This window comes from Chrysochloris asiatica, unplaced genomic scaffold (assembly GCF_000296735.1).
Source record: "Chrysochloris asiatica unplaced genomic scaffold, ChrAsi1.0 scaffold00502, whole genome shotgun sequence".
Lineage (NCBI taxonomy): Eukaryota > Metazoa > Chordata > Mammalia > Afrosoricida > Chrysochloridae > Chrysochloris > Chrysochloris asiatica.
Window position 1 is genome coordinate 218,873 of NW_006409020.1, and position 4,368 is coordinate 223,240.

The window sequence follows — 4,368 nt, forward strand, 5'->3', positions numbered from 1 at the left end:
CAGCCCGATTCGTAACCACTACACTACCAGAGCTCCTGGTTGAGTAATATTAGTCAGTTGCAAAAGGCAAAATATTGCATAGGACCACTACTGTAAAAGACTAAGAAAAAGAACCCATACTAAAGGGAGAGGGGATTCTTTGCTGGTTACCAGGATGTGGGGGATGTGGTGAGGGGTGTGAGGGGAAGGTGGAGCACAGGGCAGGAAAGAGAAATAGGGTAATTTTTGGGTGCTAGGGAGGGAGACAATACACAAGAAGGGGGAGGGGAATGGAAGAAAAAAGCAAACTGGAAAACAATTAGGCAGTTTTGCATGGGCTAAGTGGGAAAGAGGTAAATAATGATGTATGCACAACCTTGGAACAACAGGGCTATGGGATATAGGGATTGAGACATGATTGGAATGGGCAAAAGGGGGAAAATAATGTTAAGATGGTTGGCTGTCTTTTGGATCTTGGTTTCCCTGGCATACCATTATAAAATAGACACTTTAGGAGGAGAGAAAGGAATAGCCAGAAATATCACCATAGAAAACTTGTAAGTCCATCTTCTGCCTATAACTGATTGGAATACCTAAAATGGGGCTACAACATGCCCAGTGAAGGAGGCTTCCTGTGGAGTCTCTGCATTACATATGATGATAGGTAGAATCCTGAACCACATCCAGAATCTCTTGTGGTGTGAAATTTCCACTTGAAAGGACAAGCAGACCAGCCTAGAGTGGCTAGAAGAAAAGAAGAAAATTCTTGAAATAAAGACCAACAGGAAAAATACAAAATATTAACAGAAGTCAGACTGATTACTACAAGAACAAGCAAGTTGCTCACCCAGGAGACATCAAGGCAAGTGGTTGGGTCCCCTCAAGACAAACACCCTTACAAGACTAAGACTCAATGGGAATACATGCTCTGATTGGTGACCATGTCCGTCACTGATAAGGGGAAGTGAGGGAAAAACAGCATTGAAACTGCAAGCTGAGTCATGCAATGTTCAATAAACACCTGTGAACCCCGGTGAAGACCTGGTTGGCCAGCAGTGTGGTAAGACTGGGAACTCCTAGGCCCAGAGTCAGTGACATAATCACAGAGGACTAGAGTGGAGTGTGAAGTGTCTAGCTCATAAGAAAAGAGGACATAATCATAAGAACACCCACACTTGCAGATAATAGCCTCTCAATCTGGCTTCAATGACTGGATGATCGTTGATGATCAAAGAAGAGCAAAAACAAAAAAAAGGGTAATCTGATACAATTTGATGAACTTGAGCTATACCTATTAATGCAGTGGCTCAAAAGAGGGAACAAATCTTTACAGCGAGGATCCTACCCACCCCCTCCATACACAGAGTAGACAGGGATGGGCAACTTAAACATTGGCCACCTAAAATTGGGGAGATACAAAGGCAAGAAATGACTGGCATATAAACGTTCAAGAGGGAGCCAAGATCCAGAGGGTGTGGAGGAAGGTAGAATCTCCACTAAGTAATATCCAATGTGTCTGGGCAGGGCTGATGAAAGGAGATGTGGATAGGTCTCTTGTGATGCAATAGTGAACATTTGTTATCAGGACTGATTGTGAGGGGGTTGGAAATGTAAAGGTAGACATTTTGTAGCAAAAGGAGGGGAGCCATTGTCTTTGCAACCTAGGATAGGAGGTCCCTGGGACCATCAAGGTCAAAGAGCAGAGATCCAGACCCTACCCAAGAAGCAGTGAAGCCAGAGATGGGGGCAGAGATGATGACGTGGAGATGTGCAGCGGCTGAGGACTTTAGACCCAGAGAGTGAGAGGGGCTGTGTGCTGATGACCAGGAAGCAGGCTTGCAGTGTATACCTTTGGTTGGTTGATGATGCATGGTGGGGATTGTAACCATGGCAATGAAACGATATACAATAGAATTAATAGAAAGCTAATGTACTAACATGTAAACTATCAAATAATACACAATAAAACATTTTTAAAAATCTGCTGCACAGATTCTTTTTTAAAGTATTAAAGAGCAAAGATGTCAGCTTGAGAACCAAGGTGTGCCTGACCTAAGCCATGGTATTTTCAATAACCTCATATGTATGTGAAAGCTGGACAGTGAATAAGAAGACTGTAGAAGAATTGATACATTTGAGTTATGGTTTTGGAGGAGAATATTGAAAGTGCCATGGACTGCCAAAAGAACCAGTAGATCTGTGTTGGAAGAAGTACAGCCAGAGTGCTCCTTGGAGGCCAGGATGGCCAAACTTTGCCTCTCATACTTTGTACATATTGTCAGGAGGGGCCAGTTATTGGAGAAAGATATTATGTTTGGTTAGGTGGATGATCAGAGAAAATAGGAAGACTGCCAAAAATATGGATTGGCAAAGTGGCAACATCAATGGGCTAAAGCGTTGCAACAATTGTGATATTAGTCCAGGACTGGGCAGTGTCTTTTTGTTCTGTTGTACATAGGGTGGTTATGAGTCAGTACCAACTCAATGGCACCTATCAACAACAACAATTAAGTTGAATCCACTGAAATTGACATTATTTGATCACTTGTGTCCTAGAATAGTGGAATTTTCATGAGAATCAACTGTGTCTTTTTATCACCCATATGTTTATACTTACACTGTCTTAAATGTCCTTTTTTTGCAATTTAAAAATTTTTAGTATGAAAATACAAATATGAAATTGTGTCTTAATTGCTATTTCCATCAGTATGCTTTTCAATTTCAATTTTGTTGTTGAGAGTAACATTAATTAATTTTCAATGGTGTATACTTTCTAAAAACAAAATCCTCACCACTGGACCATTAAACAACATTCTTATCAATGGGGAAAAGATTGAAGTTGTCAAGGACTTCATTTTTCTTGGATCAACTATCAACACTCATGGAATCAGCAGTCAAAAAATTAAACGACATATTGCATTAGGCAAATCTGCTGCACAAGAACTTTTTAAAGTGTTGAAAAGCAAAGATGTCAACTTGAGGACTAAGGTGCACCTGACCCAAATCATGGTATTTTCAATAACCTCATATGCATGTGAAAGTTGGACAGTAAATAAGGAAGACAATAGAAGAATTGATGCTTTTGAGTTATGGTGATAGTGGAGAATATCGAAAGTGCCATGGGCTGCCCATAGAACCAACAGATCTGTGTTGGAAAAAATGCAGCCAGAGTGCTCCTTGGAGATCAAGATGGCCAAACTTTGTCTTCATACTTCGGACATATTGTCAGGAGGGACCAGTCACTAGAAAAGGATATCATGCTTGGTAAGTTGGAGGGTCAGAAAAAAACAGGAAGACCCCCAGTGAGATAGATTGGCCAAGTGCCAGCATCAAGGTGCTCAAGCATGATAACAATAGTGAGGTTGGCTCAGTATAGGGCAGTGTTTCGTTCTGATTTGCATAAGATCACTATGAGTCAGCACCGACTCTATGGCACCTAACAACAACAACAATACTTTCAAAATGTTTTATTATATGATGTTTAAAGAACTTTGGGGATCTGGGTTTTTTTGGTGTGTTTTTTTTTTTTAACTTTTGTGATTAAAGCTATTAGAATATTGCCATACCTGTCCCCTGATTTAAATGACTCAGAGTTTCAGAATTAGTCGAACTGAACACACTTGTTGTTTGTTAGATGTCATCAAAGTGTTTGCAATCATTAGTGATCTTATGCATAACAGAATGAAATATCACCTGGTCTTGTGCCCTTTTCACAATTATTGCCATTCTGAGACCATTGCTGCTGCCCCTCTGCCAATGCATCACATTGGTGTCTCCCTCTTTTTAGCTGATCCTCTACCCCTTCAAGCATGATGTCCTTCTCCAGGGACTAATTCCTGCTGATAGTATTTCCCAGGTATTAGAGATGAAGTCTAGTCATGTTGGCTTCTAAGGAGCATTCTGATTGCACTTCTTTAAATTTAAATTGTACTTTAAATTCTTCTCCAATATCGTAAGTTAAATACATCAATTGTTCAGTGGTTTTCCTTATTCATTGACCAACTTTCATGTGCATATGAGACTATTGAAAATACCATGGCTTGGCTCAGGCAAATGTTAGTCCTCAAATTGCCATCTTTGCTCTTCTAAAGTTTAAAGAGGTCTTATGCAACACATTTGCCTAATGCAATATACCCATAGAAGATTTGATGCACTTGAGTTATGGTTTTGTAGGAGAATATTGAAAGAGCCATGGGTTTCCCATAGAACCAACAGATTTGTGTTGGAAGAAGTTCATCCAGAGTGCACCTTGGAGGTCAGGATAGCCAAACTTCGTCTATCATACTTTGGACATATTGTCAGGAGGGACCGTTTGATGGAAAAGGATATCATGTTTCGTATGGTGGAGGGTCAGAGAAAAAGAGAAAGACCCCCAGTATGATTGATTTC